Source organism: Pseudophryne corroboree, chromosome 6, assembly GCF_028390025.1.
Source record: "Pseudophryne corroboree isolate aPseCor3 chromosome 6, aPseCor3.hap2, whole genome shotgun sequence".
NCBI lineage: Eukaryota > Metazoa > Chordata > Amphibia > Anura > Myobatrachidae > Pseudophryne > Pseudophryne corroboree.
Genome location: NC_086449.1, coordinates 772035218 through 772058235, shown reverse-complemented (window position 1 = coordinate 772058235; position 23018 = coordinate 772035218). Strand labels below are relative to the sequence as shown.

Here is a 23018-nt window from a genome sequence, read left to right as displayed (position 1 = left end):
ATTATTTTCATTCTTTTTAAAGACTCAGCAGAGACGGCCTTAGGCATAGGCAGACCAGGCAAATGCCTAGGGGCACTCATTCCAAGCCTGGGGCCGGCTCAGCGTCAGCTTGACCCAGGGGGCAGCGGTGGGATGGGCAGACGGCACCAGCAGCTCTGCATTTGCTGCCCTACCACAATCAGAGCTTTCAGCTAAGCTCCGATCTGGAGGCAGCATATACAGCTGAGTCAGCAGCGGGAGCATCTGAGTGGGGAGCAGTGACTAGGGGCATCAGGCAGTAACAGAAATGCTATTGAAAAAGTCTCTCCCAAAATGGCCGCCACCTCAGAGGAGACAATTGTGGCAGACGCTAGAGGACCAGTAGAAACTCTAGTAACAGAAACTAGCATACATCTCTGAATGTGACTCTCCTTTATATGTTGTATGTAGTATTGTAATTTTTGCCCTTCCCTTTGCTAATTTGTGATGAACACAAAGGGGGTTATGTAATAGGGTCTGAGATGAAGGTGTGATTTTGACGCTAAATTTAAATTGACAGTTATAGGGCTGGTTTTGCCTTATAATTGACTGTCGCTTTAAATTTAGTGGAGAACTCGCCAAAATCAAGCTGCTTGCTTTATCTATGGAACCTATTACACACCTCCCAATGCCTTTCTTTCGCATCTGTCATCCATTTTTAACTACTTTTCAAATATAACATAAAAGACTGGTACTGGTAAAAACTGCGGTCAAGATTCCACCGGACGGAATCCCGGCTGTCGAAATACCGGCGCTGGAATCCCGACCGGCACAATCCCGACATATCCTCCCTCCGTGGGTATCCACGACACCCATAGAGGGAGAATACATTAGTGTGCCGAGCGTACCGAGGCACCGTTCCCGCAGGGTGGCGAGCGAAGCGTGCCCGCAAGAGGCTGCGCTCCGCTTGCCACCCCTGTCGGGATTGTGTGGTCGGGATTCCGGCGTCGGTATTTCGACCACCGGGATTCCATCCGCGGGATTTAGTACTGATCCCGCAGTACCATCAAGTGTAAAAACGGGCGGAAGCTGGCAATACCCTGATGTCTACCAAATGGAAACGGTTTAACAATAATTGCACTGGTATTATATTTTCCCCGCAACACTTTTTGGACTCTTAATGGCAAATTTACACTGTTTTTAAGGAGTCACAGAAGTTCATTTGTAGAGGACTTCAATGTCCAGCGCGATTATGTTTCAACAAGTCTCCACTTGAATACACACAGACCACATATGGCTGTGAGGCCATGTACAATTAATAATGCAGGGACTGTCTCACTGGGTCACAAAGTGGATATACTGTTAAATAAAAGTTATCCTGCTTTTACCCAAATGAGTAGAACAAACTGCTGCAAGAAGATTCTGTAGTCGTGAGACATAGTTACCACTAAACCCGGAAATATCTGATATGTTATAATCTACGAAAGCAGCGAAATATCCTGTAATTTATATAAAGTGTCAAATACTGTATAGTGGGCTAGATGTGCATCATCGCTTGAAGTGTGATCAAATGGAGAGACAAAAAGCACCAGCCAATCAGCTCCTACATGCCATATTACAGGCTGTGTTTGAAAATGACAGTTAGGAGATGATTGGCTGGTACTTTATCTCTCTCCATTTTATCACTCCCCAAGCAACGACGCATCTCACCCTGTGTCTTTTTAAAAGAGGATTTTACACGGAGAAAAGTAAAGGAATTAATGGCAGGTTAATTGGGATTCCAGGTCAGGGTAACATTCTGTCATGGAAACAACAATACTAGAGGTACTGTAAGAAGGGCTGCCAAGAGTTATGCCAGGCCTTGCTGCAGCCTAGGATAGCTTAACGTATAGGCACACTGGGCAGATGCCAAGGGCCCCACAATTCTAGGGATCTTTGAGCAAGGTCGGGTGGTCACACAATCAGAGCAGCAAGGCCTCACTCTCTACCTGCCTCCCAGCCTGTAGCCAGACAGTGAATGGCTGTCAGCATTCCGATTGGTGCATGGCTGGAGCTATCCACCAATCAGATTACTGACAGACATTCACTGTTTGGAAGCATGTGGAGATAAGGCGCAGGACCGCAGGAGGAGCGTGCTACTGTATGATTTATATTTTTTATTTATTTATTTATTTATTTCTGAGTATAATTAACCCTATACTCATAGGCGTTTCTATAATGGGTGCAGTGTGTGTGTGGTGCACACGGGCCCCTGGGCATGGGAGGGCCCACAGCGCACACACTGCACTCATAGAGTATACTTACCCCTCCAGAGTCCCGCAGCGACAGCCCTGTAATGCGGGCACAAATCACTTCGAAAATGGCCGCCTCTGTGATTTGCGCAGGCCGCCGCGAGTGATTTGCGCGGGCACCATGTTACCGGAGACCTGCGCATGTGCAGTACACTCTGGCACTATGGCAGAGTCTACTAGCTCCTGGGGGGGCCCGCAATGGAGGCTGCATGCGTGTCCCCTCCTCTCTTAAAATGCCCCTGCATGTACTATAAATGTAAAGTCCATAAATTCAGTATTAAAAAAAAATTGCTGTTTGCAAGACAGCATGAGAGATCCACAGTTTCAGATGAAAAAACAGAAGTGTTTTGCATTTAATATTATTGCTAGAGATTTGCACTTGCCCATTTGGGTTTTGACAAAACTGCATCACTGGTTTTGAATCTGGATTTTTTATTTAAAATCCGAATTCCGAACTGCAGGTAGATCCGAACCCAGACTCTGTTCGGTTCCGATCTTCTCCAGAGATCCAGACCAGGTTTTGGCTCACTTCAGATCCACAAAATGTGGGTGGAGAACCGAACCGCACATCTCTAATTATTGCCATATTAAATCTCGGAGCCAGAACCACCAACAAGACTTTTACAATTCTTCTGCGTCTTTTCCTTCAATTAACCAAATTGTCACAGGTATAATCGACACATTTAGTTTAAAAAAAAAAAGTGGGCAACCATATGTATTAAAAGATATCATTAATTTATTTAATCAGAGTAAAATTTAGTTATGCATACCAAAAGAACACAATTTGGCAGCATATACTCGTAAATCAGTCAAGATTGTTCCTGATTTTGGAAACTTGACAAACAGCAGTTCAGGAGGCAAAGGCATACAATACCAGCATTCAGCAGGAAATCGTCTTAGTATGTGAAAGACTACGCGTTTCTCCACTCCAGACTTGGCACTGTGCACCTTAGGCACATAAAGGGCAAAAGCTAATCAGAGTCAATGATGTCATAATAATTATACAGCATTTTAGGTACTGGCATGGCAACTAGGAAGTAAAGACGTTGTTGCAGCATGAAGTTACTTCATTGTCCGTTCACTGCTGGTCTGCTTAGCAACTGGTGTGTGTGACAGTGAAAGGGTAATAGGATGGAGGGCAAAGGCAGGTAAGGGGTACTCAGGTACCTTTCACTGGTCACGGCCATGCCACCATCATATTGCAGACGACCTGACCTTGCCCCCATTTGCTCATATCCAATGATGGGAGGCATCTTCTAAAAGCTTGCACGACTGCCTTCTCCTCTTTCTTAAGGATCCTAGGCTCCCCCCCTCCCACATTCCCCATTTCTCTATCGTCCTAGTGGATGCTGGGGTTCCTGAAAGGACCATGGGGGAATAGCGGCTCCGCAGGAGACAGGGCACAAAAAGTAAAGCTTTAGGATCAGGTGGTGTGCACTGGCTCCTCCCCCTATGACCCTCCTCCAAGCCAGTTAGATTTTTGTGCCCGGCCGAGAAGGGTGCAATCTAGGTGGCTCTCCTAAAGAGCTGCTTAGGAAAGTTTAGCTTAGGTTTTTTATTTTACAGTGAGTCCTGCTGGCAACAGGATCACTGCAACGAGGGACTTAGGGGAGAAGAAGTGAACTCACCTGCGTGCAGGATGGATTGGCTTCTTGGCTACTGGACATCAGCTCCAGAGGGACGATCACAGGTACAGCCTGGATGGTCACCGGAGCCTTGCCGCCGGCCCCCTTGCAGATGCTGAAGTAAGAAGAGGTCCAGAATCGGCGGCAGAAGACTCCTCAGTCTTCTAAAGGTAGCGCACAGCACTGCAGCTGTGCGCCATTTTCCTCTCAGCACACTTCACACGGCAGTCACTGAGGGTGCAGGGCGCTGGGAGGGGGGCGCCCTGGGAGGCAAATGAATACCTATTTTGGCTAAAAATACCTCACATATAGCCTCCGGAGGCTATATGGAGATATTTAACCCCTGCCAGAATCCGTTAAGAGCGGGAGACGAGGCCGCCGAAAAAGGGGCGGGGCCTATCTCCTCAGCACACAGCGCCATTTTCCCTCACAGAAAGGCTGGAGGGAAGGCTCCCAGGCTCTCCCCTGCACTGCACTACAGAAACAGGGTTAAAACAGAGAGGGGGGGCACTAATTTGGCGATATGCTTATATATATATTAAGATGCTATAAGGGAAAACACTTATATAAGGTTGTCCCTATATAATTATAGCGTTTTTGGTGTGTGCTGGCAAACTCTCCCTCTGTCTCTCCAAAGGGCTAGTGGGTCCTGTCCTCTATCAGAGCATTCCCTGTGTGTGTGCTGTGTGTCGGTACGTGTGTGTCGACAGGTAGGAGGACGATGTTGGTGAGGAGGCGGAGCAATTGCCTGTAATGGTGATGTCACTCTCTAGGGAGTCGACACCGGAATGGATGGCTTATTTAGGAAATTACGTGATAATGTCAACACGCTGCAAGGTCGGTTGACGACATGAGACGGCCGACAAACAATTAGTACGGTCCAGACGTCTCAAAAACACCGTCAAGGGTTTTAAAACGCCCGTTTACTTTAGTCGGTCGACACAGACACAGACAGGGACACTGAATCCAGTGTCGACGGTGAATAAACAAACGTATTCCTTATTAGGGCCACACGTTAAAGGCAATGAAGGAGGTGTTACGTATTTCTGATACTACAAGTACCACAAAAGAGGGTATTATGTGGGATGTGAAAAAACTACCATAGTTTTTCCTGAATCAGATAAATTAAATAAAGTGTGTGATGATGCGTGGGTTCCCCCCGATAGAAAATTATGGGCGGTATACCCTTTCCCGCCAGAAGTTAGGGCGCGTTGGGAAACACCCTTTAAGGTGGATAAGGCGCTCACACGCTTATCAAAACAAGTGGCGGTACCGTCTATAGATAGGGCCGTCCTCAAGGACCAGCTGACAAGGCTGGAAAATATAATAAAAAGTATATACACACATACTGGTGTTATACTGCGGCCAGCGATCGCCTCAGCCTGGATGTGCAGAGCTAGGGTGGCTTGGTCGGATTCCCTGACTAAAAATATTGATACCCTTGACAGGGACAGTATTTTATTGACTATAGAGCATTTCTATATATGCAAGATGCACAGAGGGATATTTGCACTCTGGCATCATGAATAAACGCGATGTCCATAACTGCCAGAAGATGTTATGGACACGACAGTGGTCAGGTGATGCAGATTCCAAACGGCACAGTATGGCCGTATACAGGAAGAGGACTTGTTTGGGGTCGGTCCATCGGACCTGGTGGTCACGGCAACTGCTGGAAAATCCACCGTTTTTTACCCTAAGTCACATCTCTGCAGAAAAAGACACCGTCTTTTCAGCCTCAGTCCTCTCGTCCCTATAAGATCATATCTGCCCAGGGATAGAGGAAAGGGAAGAAGACTGCAGCAGGCAGCCCATTCCCAGGAACAGAAGCGTTCCACCGCGTCTGACAAGTTCTCAGCATGGCGCTGAGACCGTACAGGACCCCTGGATCCTACAAGTAGTATCCCGGGGGTACAGATGGGAATGTCGAGACGTTTCCCCTTCGCAGGCTCCTGAAGTCTGCTTTACCAAGTCTCCCTCCGACAAGGAGGTAGTATGGGAAAAAATTCACAAGCTGTATTCCCAGCAGGTGATAATTAAATTACCCCTCCTACTACAGAAAAGGGGTATTATTCCACACTATATTGTGGTACTGAAGCCAGAAGGCTAGGTGAGACTTATTCTAAAAATTTGTTTTTGAACACTTACAAAGGTTCAAATTAAGATGAAGTCACTCAGAGCAGTGATAACGAACCAGGAATAAGGGGACTATATAGTGTCCCGGGACATCAGGGATGCTTACCTCTATGTCCCAAATTTGCCCTTCTCACTAAGGGTACCTCAGGTTCGTGGTGCAGAACTGTCACTATCAGTTTCAGACGCTGCCGTTTGGATTGTCCACGGCACCCTGGGGTCTTTACCAAGGTAATGGCCGAATTGATGATTCTTCTTCGAAGAAAAGGCGTCTTAATTATCCCTTACTTGGACGATCTCCTGATAGGGGCATAGTCCAGGGAACAGTTGGAGGTCGGAGTAGCACTATCTCGGATACTGCTACAATCAGCACGGGTGGATTCTAAATATTCCAAAATCGCAGCTGATCCCGACGACACGTCTGCTGTGCCTAGGGATGATTCTGGACACAGTCCAGAAAAAGGTGTTTCTCCCGGAAGAGAAAGCCAGGGAGTTATCCGAGCAAGTCAGGAACCTCCTAAAAACAGTGCATCATTGCACAAGGGTCCTGGTAAAAATGGTGGCTTCCTACGAAGCAATTCCATTCGGCAGATTTCACGTAAGAACTTTTCAGTGGGATCTGCTGGACAAATGGTCCGGATCGCATCTTCAGATGCATCAGCGGATAACCCAATATCCAAGGACAAGGGTGTCTCTCTTGTGGTGGTTATAGAGTGCTCATCTTCTAGAGGGCAGCAGATTCGGCATTCAGGATTGGATGCTGGTAACCACGGAGCCCAGCCTGAGAGGCTGGGGAGCAGTCACACAAGGAAAAAATTTCCAGGGAGTGTGATCAAGTATGGAGACTTTTCTCCACATAAATATACTGGAGCTAAGGGTAAATTTATAATGCTCTAAGCTTAGCAAGACCTCTGCTTCAAGGTCAGCCGGTATTGATCCAGTGGGAAAAACATCACGGCAGTCGCCCACGTAAACAGACAGGGCGACACAAGAAGCAGGAGGGCAATGGCAGAAACTGCAAGGACTTTTCGCTGGGCGGAAAATCATGTGATAACACTGTCAGCAGTTTTTCATCCCGGGAATGGAAACTGGGAAGCAGACTTCCTCAGCACGACCTCCACCCGGGAGAGTGGAAACTTCATTGAGAAGTTTTTTCCACATGATTGTAAACCGTTGGGAAATACCAAAGGTGGACATGATGGCGTCCCGTCTGAACAAAAAACGGGACAGGTATTGCGCCAGGTCAAGAGACCCTCAGGCAATAGATGTGGACGTTCTGGTAACACCGTGGGTGTACCAGTCGGTGTATGTGTTCCCTCCTCTGCTTCTCATACCTAAGGTGCTGAGAATTATAAGACGTAGAGGAGTAAGAACTATACTCATGGCTCCGGATTGGCCAAGAAGGACTTGGTACCCGGAACTTCAAGAGATGCTTACAGAGGTCTTATGGCCTCTGCCGCTAAGAAGGGACTTGCTTCAGCAAGTACCATGTCTGTTCCAAGACTTACCGCAGCTGCGTTTGTCGGCATGGCGATGGAAAGCCGGATCCTAAGGGAAAAAAGGCATTCCGGAAGAGGTCATTCCTACCCTGGTCAAAGCCAGAAAGGAGGTGACCGCACAACATTATCACCACGTGTGGCGAAAATATGTTGCGTGGTGTGAGGCCAGGAAGGCCCCACAAAGAAATTTCAACTCGGTCGTTTCCTGCATTTCCTGCAAACAGGAGTGTCTATGGGCCTCAAATTGGGGTCCATTAAGGTTCAAATTCGGCCCTGTAAATTTTCTTCCAGAAAGAATTGGCTTCAGTTCCTGAAGTCCAGAAGTTTGTCAAGGGAGTATTGCATATACAAACCCCTTTTTTGTGCCTCCAGTGGCACTGTGGGATCTCAACGTAGTTCTGGGATTCCTCAAATCACATTGGTTTAAAACCAGTCAAATATGTGGATTTGAAGCATCTCACATAAAAAGTGACCATGCTCTTGGCCCTGGCCTGGACCAGGCGAGTGTCAAATTGGTGGTTTTTTCTCAAAAAAGCCCATATCTGTTTGTCCATTCGGACAGGGCAGAGCTGCGGACTCGTCCCCAGTTCTCTCCCTAAGGTGGTGTCAGTGTTTCACCTGAACCAGCTTATTGTGGTGCCTGGCACCTACTAGGGACTTGGAGGACTCCAAGTTGCTAGGAGTTGTCAGGGCCCTGAAAATATGTTCCAGGACAGCTGGAGTCAGAAAATCTGACTCGCTGTTTATACTGTATGCACCCAACAAGTTGGGTGCGCCTGCTTCTAAGCAGGCGATTGCTCGTTGGATTTGTAACACAATTCAACTTGCACATTCTGAGGCAGGCCTGCCACAGTCTAAATCGGTTAAGGCCCATTCCACAAGGAAGGTGGGCTCATCTTGGGCGGCTGCCCGAGAGGTCTCGGCATTACAACTCTGCCGAGCAGCTACGTGGTCAGGGGAGAACACGTTTGTAAAATTCTACAAATTTGATATCCTGGCAAAAGAGGACCTGGAGTTCTCTCATTCGGTGCTGCAGAGTCATCCGCACTCTCCCGCCCGTTTGGGAGCTTTGGTATAATCCCCATGGTCCTTTCAGGAACCCCAGCATCCACTAGGACGATAGAGAAAATAAGAATTTACTTACCGATAATTCTATTTCTCGGAGTCCGTAGTGGATGCTGGGCGCCCATCCCAAGTGCGGATTATCTGCAATACTTGTACATAGTTACAAAAATCGGGTTATTATTGTTGTGAGCCATCTTTTCAGAGGCTCCGCTGTTATCATACTGTTAACTGGGTTTAGATCACAAGTTGTACGGTGTGATTGGTGTGGCTGGTATGAGTCTTACCCGGGATTCATAATTCCTCCCTTATTGTGTACGCTCGTCCGGGCACAGTACCTAACTGGCTTGGAGGAGGGTCATAGGGGGAGGAGCCAGTGCACACCACCTGATCCTAAAGCTTTACTTTTTGTGCCCTGTCTCCTGCGGAGCCGCTATTCCCCCATGGTCCTTTCAGGAACCCCAGCATCCACTACGGACTCCGAGAAATAGAATTATCGGTAAGTAAATTCTTATTTTCCTATACACATCCCTATATCTGCCACCTTAAAATTTGGTCCTCATAATTTCTCCCATATACAGTATGCCCTCTTCTTCTCCCTTTCCTACTGAGCAGGGCCAAGCCTGGATATCTTAGCACGCAGGGTAAAAAACCACGCCAAGCCCCTCCTGCAGTTCTCCAGGATCCTTTCTTCTTATATTTTCATCTTTCTTCTTCCTATCTTCTATTCTTATTTGTCTTCTTCGTCCCAGGATCTGCTGGTCACTCCAATAGGCTTCCCTTTACTGTCATTGATACAAGATGATATCAAATGCTGCCTGGTTGCTATGATAGGCACCAACCCATCCCTGCTTAAAAGCAGGGCCGGTCCTAGTTCTTTTGGCGCCCCGGGTGGAGAATAGGGGCGTGGCTTCATACAGGGGGCGTGGTCAGTTACGCCCCCTGTAGAGTTGTGCCCCCATTTGTGCCCCCTGTAGCGTAGCGCCCCTTGCACACACAAAAAAAAAATACTTACAATCCCCGCTCCTGACCGCTGCAGACCTCCGCCGGCGCCGCTCGTCTCCTCGGATCTATGGGGGAGACGTCATGATGTCTCTCCCATAGCACACCATACACAGACACTAGATGTCAAATATGACCCCTAGCGTCTGTCAGTCCCACAATGCTGTGCGCGATGATGTCATCGCGCACCGCACAGCAAAGGTCCTCTCCACGAAGGGAAACTAGACGCGTAGCGTCTAGTTCCCTTCACATCTGGGGACCAGCGGGGGACACAGCGGGGGTCACAGTAGCGGATCTTGCCATGGAGCGGCGCCCTCCGGAAGGCGGCTCCCGGGCAAAAGTCCTGCTTGCCCGTGGCAAGATCCGCTACTGCTTAAAAGCCCCTAAACTATCGGTTCCCTGGGCAGCTGCCCAGTGTGCCTATATGTTAAGATTGCCCTGTCCTTGTGCCCCGTGTATAGTAGGAGGTCCTTTGAGTCTCCTCTATACCATTTCCCTACTTACATATATTGGATGCAAATAGCACCAGCCATTGAGTGTTTAAGTCAAGTCAATATGAGTTCTAGGAGGGAGACTTTGGGACTTAAGGGCCCTACACACTGGGCGATTTGGCCAATGAAACCGACCAACGATATTATCGTTTGTTGATATCTTCATCAACAATTTTTGCATATACACTGGACGATATCGATGGCCGATTTGGACAATATGACATTACATACATCAATATCGTCCAAATTGGCTTGCATGTTTAAACGATGATTGTTTATAGTATAGGACACATGGGCACTTACTGAGGTTAGAGGAGAAAAAATTCCGCACACAACGTAGGAAAGTGTTCTTCACAGTTAGGGCAATAAAGGTTTGGAACTCCCTGCCAGAGAAGGTGGTAATGGCAGACTCGGTAAATACATTCAAAAACGGATTACCGTATATACTCGAGTATAAGTCGCCACGAATATAAGCCGAGGCACCTAATTTTACCACAAAAACCTGGGAAAACTTATTGACTCAAGTATAAGCCTAGGGTGGGAAATGCAGCTCTAGCCGTACACAGCCCTCACACTGCCAGATATGCCCCCACAGTGCCAGATATGCCCTCACACTGCCAGATATGCCCCCCACAGTGCCAGATATGTCCTCACACTGCCAGATATGCCCCCACAGTGCCAGATATGCCCTCACAGTGCCAGATATGCCCCCTCAGTGCCAGATATGCCCCCTCAGTGCCAAATATGCCCTCATAGTGCCAGATATGCCCCCTCATAGTGCCAGATATGCCCCCTCACAGTGCCAGATATGCCCCCTCAGTGCCAGATATGCCCTCATAGTGCCAGATATGCCCCCTCATAGTGCCAGATATGCCCCCTCAGTGCCAGATATGCCCCCTCATAGTGCCAGATATGCCCCCTCATACTGCCAGATATGCCCCCTCAGTGCCAGATATGCCCTCATAGTGCCAGATATGCACCCCCCCAAGTGCCAAATATGCTCCCCCAGTGCCAGTTACTTACCTTCCGCCGCTCCCGTGCTGTCTTGTGAAGGAGGGACATGGAGGGCACAGCGCGCGCCTCTCCTGCGGATCCGGCGGCCGCGGCGGGTCTGTAAAATGAAGTGCCGGTTCGTGAGCCAATCAGAGCTCACGAACGGGTACTTCCTCTAATAGACCCGCCACTGCCGCTGGAGACGCAGGAGGGACACAGGAGAGGCGCGCGCTGTGCCCTCCTCCGTGTCCCTCCTTCACACTGCACTGACTGCTCTCCGTGTCCCCACTCCTTCCCTGTACTGACTCGAGTATAAGCCAAGGGGGATTTTTCAGCACAAAAAAAAAGTGCTGAAAAAGTCGGCTTATACTCCAGTATATACGGTAGATAAATTTCTAACTAAAAAAGATATCCAAGGTTACAGCATTTAAAACATTTTTTTTTTACATGAATTATAGTTGTTAATTAATCCTAAAAACATTACTTCAGCAGGGACATGATAGTGAGCTCAGCTAATACAGAATACAGGTTGAACCCGATGGGCATTTTGCCTCTTTTCAACTTTATTAACTATGTTACTATGTTACTATTAACTATGAACAATTGCGGGGACGCGCATCGTTCATCGTTGTAGCATACACACTGAAAGATATGAACGATATATCGATATCAGTTATATCTTTCAAAAATATTGCCCAGTGTCATGTGTAGGGCCATGATGAGTTTGATTATGTAAACGGAGGTTCTGGAATCCAGTGATGGTGAGAGGAGTCGGTACTGAGTGTTAGCACAGGTTGAGTCTCCCATATTCAAAAATCCGAAATATGGGATTTTGGTGAGTACAGAATCTTTTCAGTATGACTGAGATAGTTATAGAAAAACACTGAGCTTGGGACACTGGAACACTGATAGACACTTGATTGATTTAAAGCGCCGGTACCTAAACAACCTGTAACCAAGGTCTCCGTTTGTTTATTTTTGTTTCAATGTCTGAGATAGTGTCACTTTGCCTTCTGATGGCTCAGTGCACACAGACTTTGTTTCATGCACACAATTATTATTGTACAAAATTACCTGCTGTGGGGGTAATTCAGATCTGATCGTAGATGTGCTAACTTTAGCAAATCTACGATCATTTACTCAGACATGCGGGGGGACGCCCAGCACAGGGCTAGTCCGCCCGGCACTTCTGGCTCTGTACCACACGCACAGGTGCAAAAGCACGACAGCAGTGCTTTTGCACCTGGCGAGTACCCCCCTTCCTGCGCATCTCCTGCGCACTGGCAGGGAGCTACCCGCCGCATCCCGGGACGCAGCGGCTGCATGTGAAGTCACGCAGACACCGCGGGCCACCCCCGCAATGGACCGTACATGCCTGCGTTGTCCGGACCGAGCCCCGCCAACGGCGTTCTAGCTCCATTGACACGACCCCTCCCGTCCCCCTGCGTGTGCGCACTCCACAAAGTAATTCAGACTGCAATCGCTGCCGCTGCAGCAATCCAATCTGAATTAGCCCGTGTGTATAAGGTGTATGTGAAATATAAATGCATTTCATGTTCAGACTTGCATCCCATCCCCAAGATATCTCATTATGCCATGCAAGCAGAGTTGGACTCGCCCAGAGGGGAACAGGGGAGACCACCAGTGGGCCCCACTACCTGGGGGCCCCACCTCCTCTAAGAAATCAGGTTTCATTATACATACAGTATATTACCTTATATTGCACAGGGCTATGGTGTAGTCTCTACAGTGCATTTCTGTTATTAATCTGGTACATTATAAATGCATGCACTAGCAGTCCATGCACTCTTTAATGGTTAGCCAATACTCTGAAGTTTGGCCACACCCCTAAACATGGGCCCCTAAAAATGCATTCCCCCGGTAGGCCCTTTATGCCCCAGTCCAACACTGCATGGCAAGTATTCCAAACTACAGGAAGTCCGTCCGGGAGGAGCGTGTGTCGGAACTGTCCACCCAACAGTATCAAGTGTATCAGAATGTAGCAGTTAAGGTGAAGACATCACCTGAAAGCAGAGGCGTCGGAACTGGGGGGGCAAGGGGGCAGCTCGCCCCCCCCACCAAACATAGAGGCGCCGATCATTTACAGGAGGAGCGATGTGCGCTCAGGTGAAAGACCGCACATAACATCCTCCGCTCTTCGCTACCCGCCCCGCAAGGTCTGCAAAGCAGGGAGGCGCTGTCCCTGCTCTGCTACCTTGCTGATATGCAGTGTTGCTGCCGGAGCTGCGCCTGTCACACTGACAGGCAGCGCGTCGGCAGCATGAGCGGAAGCTCTTCACACTCTGGTCTCCCACCCACTGCACGCTCCTCCCCGCTGCACTAGCCAAAACAAGCAGCAGTGTCGCCCCTCCAGTCCTCCCTCCCCTCCCCACTGAAGACACAGCAGTCTTCAGCAGCACTCACCCCTCCCCTGCTATCAGCGGTGGGTTCACGTACGGGACAGCAATGCACAGACAGGAAGTCATGTGATGTACACCTGACTGGAGGAGCCAGCAGCCACATGAAGAGGAGCAGCCCTGTTAGTGCACTATCAGCCAGCTACACAGCGGGACAAAGACTCCGCAGAGGCTCAGGTACTGTAGTGCTGCCTCAGATAATTAAGGGGAGCGAGGGGAGGAGAGAAACTATCACATTAATGTGTGTTGGGGGGAGGGGGTGTCATAATAATGTGTGCTGGGGAGGGGGGTCATAATAATGTGTGCTGGGGAGGGGTGGGGTCATAATGATGTGTGCTGGGGAGGGGGGGGTCATAATGATGTGTGCTGGGGAGGGGGGTGTCATAATAATGTGTGTTGGGGGAGGGGGGGTCATAATAATGTGTGCTGGGGAGGGGGGGTCATAATAATGTGTGCTGGGGAGGGGAGGGTCATAATAATGTGTGCTGGGGAGGGGGGTGTCATAATAATGTGTGTTGGGGGGAGGGGGTGTCATAATAATGTGTGCTGGGGAGGGGGGTCATAATAATGTGTGCTGTGGAGGGGAGGGTCATAATAATGTGTGCTGGGGAGGGGGGTGTCATAATAATGTGTGTTGGGGGGAGGGGGTGTCATAATAATGTGTGCTGGGGAGGGGGGATGTCATAATAATGTGTGCTGGGGAGGGGAGGGTCATAATAATGTGTGCTAGGGAGGGGGGTGTCATAATAATGTGTGTTGGGGGGAGGGGGTGTCATAATAATGTGTGCTGGGGAGGGGGGTCATAATAATGTGTGCTGGGGAGGGGAGGGTCATAATAATGTGTGCTGGGGAGGGGGGTGTCATAATAATGTGTGTTGGGGGGAGGGGGTGTCATAATAATGTGTGCTGGGGAGGGGGGATGTCATAATAATGTGTGCTGGGGAGAGGGGGTCATAATAATGTGTGCTGGGGAGGGGGGATGTCATAATAATGTGTGCTGGGGAGGGGGGGTCATAATAATGTGTGCTGGGGAGGGGGGTGTCATAATAATGTGTGCAGGGGAGGGGGGTGTCATAATAATGTGTGCAGGGGAGGGGGGAGGTCATAATAATGTGTGCTGGGGAGGGGGGGTCATAATAATGTGTACTGGGGAGGGGGGGTCATAATAATGTGTGCTGGGGAGGGGGTGTCATAATAATGTGTGTTGGGGGGAGGGGGGGTCATAATAATGTGTGCTGGGGAGGGGAGGGGGTGTCATAATAATGTGTGCTGGGGAGGGGGGGGGGTCATAATAATGTGTGCTGGGGAGGGGGGAGGGGGGTCATAATAATGTGTGCTGGGGTGGGGGGTCATAATAATATGTGCTGGATGGATCATAATATGTGCTGGGGAGGGGGGGTCATAATAATGTGTGCTGGGGAAAGGGGGTGTTATAATAATTTGTGCTCGGGAGGGGGGTCATAATAATGTGCGCTGGGGAGGGGGTGTCATAATGTGTGCTGGGAAGAGGGGTAGTGTGATATTAATGTGTGCTGGGGAGGAGGGTAGTGTGATATTAATGTGTGCTGGGGAGGGGGGGTAGTGTCATATTAATGTGTGCTGGGAAGGGGGGTAGTGTGATATTAATGTGTGCGAGGGAGGGGGGGGTAGTGTCATATAAATTTGTGTTGGGGAGGGGGTAGTGTCATATTAATGTGTGCTGGGGAGAGGGGTCATACTACGGGTTGCTAATGAACAAAAGAAACTGGGTCACTGCGCATATGTAACAGAAACCTAATGCAGCATCTTTCTATTCCATGGAACCTTCACCTTGGTTCCAACAACAATTAACCAATAGAAAAAAAGGAGTAATAGAAAATTGCGCAATCATCTCTTACCACACGTTCTCACTTATTAAAATGAATAGAAAAAACATGTAATCACTTGTAAATATGTTGTAATTTCCTCATATTGTCGGTAAGTTCATAGGATATTGCCAATATAGGGGGTCATTCCGACCTGATCGCACACTGCAGTTTTTCGCAGCGCAGCATTCAGGTCACTACTGCACATGCGTATACACCGCAATGCGCAGGTGCTTTGTACGGGTACAAAGCGGATCGTTGCTGAGCGATGGATTTAACAAAGAATCCATTCGCACAGCCGATTGCAAGGAGATTGACAGGAAGAAGGCATTTGTGGGTGGCAACTGACTGTTTTCTGGGAGTGGTTGGAAAAAGCAGGCGTGTCCAGGCCTTTGCAGGGCGGGTGTCTGACGTCAATTCCAGGACCAGACAGGCTGAAGTGATCGCAGCAGCTGAGTAAGTTCTGACCTACTCAGAAACTGCATAAAATGTGTTTGCTGCGCTCGGCTGCACAGTCGTTCGCACACTTGCAAAGCGAAAAATACACTCCCCTGTGGGCGGAGACGATGCGTTTGCACGGCTGCTATAAACAGCTAGCGAGCAATCAACTCGGAATGACCCCCATAGAGAGATCCTTCAATCCCTTATGTTGTGCAATTCATAAGGTGAATTCACATTTCCACAACATATAGTGATTCTCATAAAAGAGAAAGAAAGACCAACAGTGTAGATAACTCAAGATAATTGGCTCCAGTGTCTGAAGGCGCTTTGTGTTCCAGCGTGCGTTGCACCTATGTGCGCATAACCGGAAGTTAAGTCTTTCTAGGTTCCTTATCATACCAATGGAAAGACTTGACTTCCGGTTATACGCACATAGGTGGAACACATGCGGGAACGCAAAACGCATTCAGACACCAGAGGCGATCGGACATTCTGCATTGCTTAACACTTTATAATGTTTAAGTGTGGGCACCTGCTCCTCATTAGAAAAGGTATAAAACCTCGATCAATGTCACTAGCCACCAGACGCTTCTGAGGAAGAACCGCAAGGTTTGAAACCCATTAAGCGTGAGTGGCTTCTAACACTGACCAACTGAGTTATACTACCCTGAGCTTGGATACCACGTTTGGGTTGCTGGAGTGTCCGGGCACCTTTTTTTCCTACCGATTACCATTAGGTCCAGTTGGGTTATGAGATGAACCATCGCCAGTCAGGTGTTTTTTACATGCTTGTGTATAATATATGAAATGTGAGTGCTATGTACATTAAATTTGTCCAATTACCTTTTAGTTATCTGCACTGCTGGTCTTTTTTTTCCTGTTGTGGAAACGGGAATTCACCTTATGAATTGCGAAAACTCATTTTATGGACAGTTAAAGATCTCTTTATATTGGCAATATCCTATGAACTTACAGACAATGGGGGTCATTCTGACCCAATCGCACGCTGAGCTTCTTTGCAGTCGTGCGATCGGGTCGGAAATGCGCAGCGACGCCTCCAATAAAGAAAGCTGTCGCAGCGGTGACCGCAAGAAGAATGACAGGAGGAAGGCGGATCCATCAACTCACCGTTTTCGGGGCGTGGAGAGCCGAACGCAGGTGTGTCGAGGCGTTTGGAGGGCGGATGTCTGACGTCAGTTCCGGGTCCTGCAACGCTGAAGTGATCGCACAGGGTAAGTAAGTCTTACCCTAGTCTAGTTCTGCACAAAACTTTTCTTACATAGCAGGGCTGCTCAAGCAATCGCAGCCTTGCTATGCAAAAATCCATACCCCCCATAGGCGGTGTCTACTTGATCGCACAGGCAGCAAAAAGTTGCAGCATGCGATCAGGTCAGACGTTCCGCTAGACGTTCACGGCGCGCTGTGAGGAAGTCTGCCGGCAGACATCACCATCTCCCCCAGAGAAGGACGATCACCATCAAGGGACATCCGGGCATTCGGAACGCACCACGGAGGAGGTAAGGAATTCATCCCCACCTCACTCTATACAGAGCAGCTATACGGGTAATACAGTATACCCACACATGACACATCATACCAATTGCCACACGGGGCTTTTGCCTAATTAAGGACGCGGTTTATACATGGGCTAATCCCACACATTTGGTAATCTAGGGACATCACCTAACTGGTTCAGTAAAGCTGTACCTATTACAACGGCATATGAGAGTAAGATGCAGCATAGCGCTTCACACTGCCATTCACATAGGTTGTTTGTATATGTTTGTGTTCTGTCTGTGTCTCTGACAATATATGTTTGTTTGTCAAGTGTACCGGTACTAGGATTGTACACTATCATTCCTATTCCCTATATACCAAACCTCCCAACTTTTCCCTTCTGTAAAGAGGGACACACGTGCGCGCTCCCGAAAAGGGGGCGTGGCCTACAAAAGTGGGCGTGGCTTCACCCCGTTTTCGTCACTGAAGGGGCATGCCCAGCGCTCTGTGAGCTGCTGGCATGCCCCCTCTGCCTCTGTCTCCAATGAATAGACCCTGTGTGCATGTGCACAGCGTCTATTCACCGCTGCTCTGCTAAGCAGGGCAGCGAGAGACAGAGCCTCCCAACTGCCCCCCCCCCCCTTCCCCGCCGCGGGACACTGCGGCCCGCGGGTGGGACAGCGGGACAGTCCCCAAAAAATGGGACAGTTGGGAGGTAGGATATACTTATATAGGAACCACCCATTCATATATCACGTCCATAGCCCCCCATGGCCATTCCAGTAGAACAGGCACATGCTACGGGTACATGAGTACTTTATATTTTATTCCTGTTGGGTAGTGCGCAGGGAGCAACCACCTATTTTTTCCTCCCTCTAACTCCCCTGTCAGCATCCCTGCCCTCACCCTCCCTCTAACTCCACTGTCAGTGCACCCGCCCTCACCCTACCTGTAACTACCCCCCAGTGCCCCTTCCCTCACCCTCCCTGTAACTCCCCCCTCAGTGCTCCTCACACTCCTTCTAGCTCCCTTTAAGCATCCCTGCCCTCAGCCTCTCTGTAACTCCCCCTCAGCATTCCTGCCCTAGCCCTCCCTGTAACTCCCCCTCAGCATCCCTGCCCTCGCCCTCCCTGTAACTCCCACGGCCACTACAATCAGTCACCTCAGTGCCAGCACTGCATTGGTCACTGCCAGTGTTTGATCTACTCTCCCTGCTACATGGGGCATATGGTGGGAAACTAGAGGGACATGGGAGAGCTGAAGTGACATCATACAATCAGACATTCTGGTCTCTAATTACAGATGTTGCCACGATGCATATGCATGGGCATATGCATCGCAACAAGCTGCAGCGTACGCTGTGCTGCAACTAGTCACAGCTGGTGATTGCACCATTGAAGTCTATGGCGTGCATGCCATAGATGCGGGAACACTAGCCACGCCATCCATCTCGTGATGATGAGCGTGGTTACATCTGTACATGAGGCAGCCCAAAAAATTGTATGCTTTTCTGGGTGTGGGAATTTAGTGTGGATCTGGCCTTCTCGATGTATTTTATGTGGATCTGGCCTTTAGCGATTCAGCAATGTAGGGGCGCCAAAATGAGATTATATCTTGCCCCCCCAACCTAAAAACGTTCTGACGCCCCTGCCTGAAAGGGTTAGTGAAAATGGCATATGAATTATGAAGTGCCCTGGGAGTGAGGCAATTCTAACCACACACATCACCTCTGGGTATTCCTCAGCTGCAACCAAGAACTCTGCCTTAGTGATGTAACGACAGTGATGGTTTCTGTCATCAGAGAGATGGTCTGGTGGTGCCCACTTACTGGTCAGCTGTGATCGCACTGTTCTGATGTGCCTGTGTCTGCTTCTCCCTATACTTTCTTCTTACTAAACCTACATGTGCTGGAGCATCTGTACACATAACTACTGAGCCTTGTTAAGAGTGAGGCATAAATGAGATCTGCACAGTTTTTTGCCGTCAGGTTGCATTTTTGTTAATGCAATTGTGCAATTTTGATAATGTGTCTTTTTCATGCATACACCCGATCTGTAATTGCGTATGACTATGTAGCTTAGACTGGGCCTGGAATGGTACAGTAAGCGGGTGAGCATACAGATGTGAAGTACGACTAAAACATCTGTATGTTTTAGTCGCACATACAGAAAAAAACCGCATGCGCACAGCATCTGTTCACCGCTGCTCTTGAGTGGCAGGGGTCCTCCCAACACCCCCCCTTGCCTCACCGCGGGACACTGCGGCCAGCGGGTGAGAAAGCTACACAGTCCAGGAAAAATATGACTGTGCTGCAAAAATTGGGACAGTTGGGAGGTGTGGCCACCTGGAGGATTCTGGACTGGACGATCGCAAGAAGATTGACAGCGGGGAGGTGTTCCGGGGCGGGTACTCGCCGTTTTCCAGCCGTGGAGATCCGAACGCAGGCGTGTCCAGGCGTTTGGAGGGCGGTGGTCTGACGTCAAATCCGGGACCTTCATCGCTGTATCCATCGTACAGGGTAAGTAACTGCAGGGCTAGTCTAGTTTTACATGAAACTTTTTAGCATAGCAGGGCTGCACAAGCGATCGCAGCCCTGCTATGCTAAAATACACTCCCCCATAGGCAGCGGCTAGTTGGTCGCATGAGCAGCAAAAAGTTGCTGCGTGCAATCAACTCGGAATGACCCCCTATAACTGTTGCAAGCACGTTTATAAAGTCACTTTACACTACACTGAACTTTCATTTATATAAAGAATGCCTCGTACTCATTTCTCAGAAGGGGAAACCTGCAAGTACATTGTTAAGTGTGGCCATGAAAAATAAAAAAATGAAATATATTTGTGTCTTCTTTGCTTTGCATTTTGAGATGTTTCAAGCCACTTGGGAGCCTGTTATCGGCACTGTCCTGCCATAATCTGCACTGCGTATCCATTGTGTTCTGCGATTTCCAGCATTTTAAAAACTCTGGGGTCTATATACTAATCCTTGGAGCGAGATAAAGTGGAGACAAAGTGTCAACCAATCAGCTCCTAACTGCCATGTTACAAGCTGTGTTTGGAAAATGACAGGAGCTGATTGGGTGGTTGGTACTTTACCACTCTTTTTAAGGCTTGGGGTTCTATTTATTAACATTATTTTTACTAAAATAATGTGAAAAAGGGTGTTTTGTTTTCACACCCTTTTCACATTATTTTAGTATCACCTGAATGTATTAAAGGGAATTTGGAGCAGTTCTCATGAAAAACTGCCCCAAACCCTTTAATTCACTTTTTTTCCCCCGTAACCCACATCGCATTCCCCATACTTAGAATGGGAAATGCGATCTGACCAGATTTACAAAAAAATTAAAAAATGTGAAAAAATACAGCAGTGTGCCCTGTAATAATCCCGCCAGCTCGGGCTGGCGAGATCACAGGGCAGCACTGCGATAATGTGGCATTTGCCCAGCTTTCTCTGCACCTGGCAGAGAAAGTTGAGTAAGACCGGGCTCCAGTGATCAGCTATGTGTGTCCGAGTGTAAAAAGAAAAAAAAAAGGAAAAATAACCCCAAAAACATACTTCCCTGTCCAGAGAGTCGGTGTCCGCTGCTCCTGTGAGTGCTGCCGGGTGCCGGGTCCCCCATGTGCTGCAATGTGACCCTAGTGCTGTAAAGTGACGCTGCAAAGCGACAGCGCACTTTACAGCACCGGGGGTCACCGCAGCACACAGGATCCGGCAGCCCAGCAGGAGCAGTGCGGACCGGCTCCCTGGACTGGTAAGTATATTGATATGCTGGGGAAGGGGGGGGGGGGGGTTCCGTGTTGCGGCGGCAATAGTGGCGGGGGCGGCACATGTGCATCAGGACATCAGGGTATTTTTTACGAAAAATACCCCGATGATGCTGCGGAGTGTTCCTGCATGCGATAATTGATACATCCCTGCGATGTAATCAATTATCGCAGTGCGAGTTTGGGCGATTTTATCACCTGTCATCTGCATCCTGGATGCGGATAGTGATAAATAGGCCCGTTAGCCCATCTTTGGGCTATAAGTAGTATAATTTTAATTTTATGTAGAGATAACCTTTAAAAAACCCCTGAATATATTTTTTATTTTTGCAGAGACTGATCCACTTTAAGCCACCCAGCTGTGTGAGCAGCAGCTTCTAGCAGAAAGGAAACGCACTGTCGTAAGTGCAGAAGAGGATGTCTCTGCCCAGATTATTATCGCATCATGCCAAAACTGTACACAAATGTCATAGTTATTTAATCTGGACATTAATTATGAGCCCTCTAACATATATATCTGTAGCCTGCACAGAAATATGTAGGTCAGTGCCAAAGTATATTTTTGATAACAGAAGAAACGTTTGCATTCATATAACAAATAAACTTTCATTTCTGTGACAAATAACATAAGAAATACGGAGCTGGTCTGGATCTTGTTACATTTGTGTTTCATATTAATATTTATAAACAATTGTTGAATATGGAAAAATTCCAGATGGCATTTTTCATTGCTATGCAAGATTTAATTGCCTGATTAAATATATCGCAGACTGGGACCAGTAAGAAATCCTCTGAGCAGTCTCACAGGTCATCCGATGCCTTTAGCGTACGGTACAGTATGTCTAGATCTAGAATCTATGTCTAGCGATCTGAAACAGCTGATACCAACTGCTGGAATAATAAGGAATGTGGGAGATGTGGGAGAGAGTGGCTCGGAAAATCTTCATATGTTTTTTTTTTAGCAAATACCACTCAAAAAATGTATCCGTTTTAAAAAGCCTGCAATGGTTTCTAGCAGCTAGCTGTGGGCCTAACTGAGACCTGATCGCAGCATCAAAATTGTTCTCTAATGGGCAAAATCATGTACACTGCAGGTGGGACCGATGTAACATGTGCAGAGAGAGTTAGATTTGGTTGGGTTATTTTGTTTCTGTGCAGGGTAAATACTGGCTGCTTTATTTTTACACTGCAATTTAGATTTCAGTTTGAACACACCCCACCCAAATCTAACTCTCTCTTCACATGTTACATCTGCCCCGCCTGCACTGCACATGGTTTTGCCCATTAGAGAACAAATTTTCTGCTGCGATCAGGACTGAGGGGGTCATTCCGAGTTGATCGCTCGCTAGCTGTTTTTTGCAGCCGTGCAAACGCCTAGTCGCCGCCCACAGGGGAGTGTATTTTAGCTTTGCAAGTGTGCGAACGCATGTGCAGCCGAGCTCTGCAAAAACATTTTGTGCAGTTTCTGAACTTACTCAGCCTTTGCGATCACTTCAGCCTGTCCTGTCCCGGAATTGACGTCAGGCACCCGCCCTGCAAACGCTTGGACACGCCTGTGTTTTTCCAAACACTCCCAGAAAACGGTCAGTTGACACCCAGAAACGCCTTCTTCCTGTCAATCTCCTTGCGATCGCCTGTGCGAATGGATTCTTCGTTAAATCCATCGCCCTGCAACAATCCGCTTTGTACCCTTACGACGCGCCTGTGCATTGCGGTGCATATGCATGCGCAGTAGTGACCTGATCGATGCGCTGCGAAAAACGGCAGCGTGCGATCAGGTCAGAATGACCCCCTGAATTAGGCCCTTTTATTGCTGGCCATATCTACGGACTGATTCTAGCGATATGCACTTAGAAACTCGCAGCTGTGAATGAGTACGCAGCAAATACGCGAAAATATGCTTATGCAGCAGGCTTACCTACTTTGCTGCCTCCTCCTCCGGAAGGAGGCAGCGTTGTAGGTGAATGGGGGCGTGGCCGGCAGCAGGACGGGTGGTTC

The 23018-nt window shown here is 48.5% G+C and overlaps 1 long non-coding RNA gene across 1 annotated transcript; it reads left to right on the top strand.

Moving 5' to 3' along the window:
* The first annotated feature begins 13315 nt into the window (after positions 1-13315).
* Positions 13316-21654, top strand: LOC134935699 (uncharacterized). Its single transcript, XR_010180351.1, has 2 exons — positions 13316-13648; positions 21354-21654. It is a non-coding gene; the product is annotated as an uncharacterized LOC134935699 (long non-coding RNA).
* Positions 21655-23018: the final 1364 nt, after the last annotated feature.